Below are 220 nucleotides of genomic sequence, written 5' to 3' on the forward strand. Positions count from 1 at the left end.
CTGTATGTTAAAGAAACGACCTGGCATGACCTTTCTTCAAAAAATTCAAACCTAGTCTAAACCTAAATATATATATATAAAATTAATATTTTAAGAACTTTTTTGAGGTACTTTCTGAGGGCTAACGTGTCAGAGAAAAGGACTAAACTTTCCACAAGTCTTGTTTTGAAAGGGGTGTAGCTTTTTCCTCACCAAAGTAAAAGCATAAAAGAAAAACTGG

This window comes from Oryzias melastigma, linkage group LG14 (genome assembly GCF_002922805.2).
Source record: "Oryzias melastigma strain HK-1 linkage group LG14, ASM292280v2, whole genome shotgun sequence".
Lineage (NCBI taxonomy): Eukaryota > Metazoa > Chordata > Actinopteri > Beloniformes > Adrianichthyidae > Oryzias > Oryzias melastigma.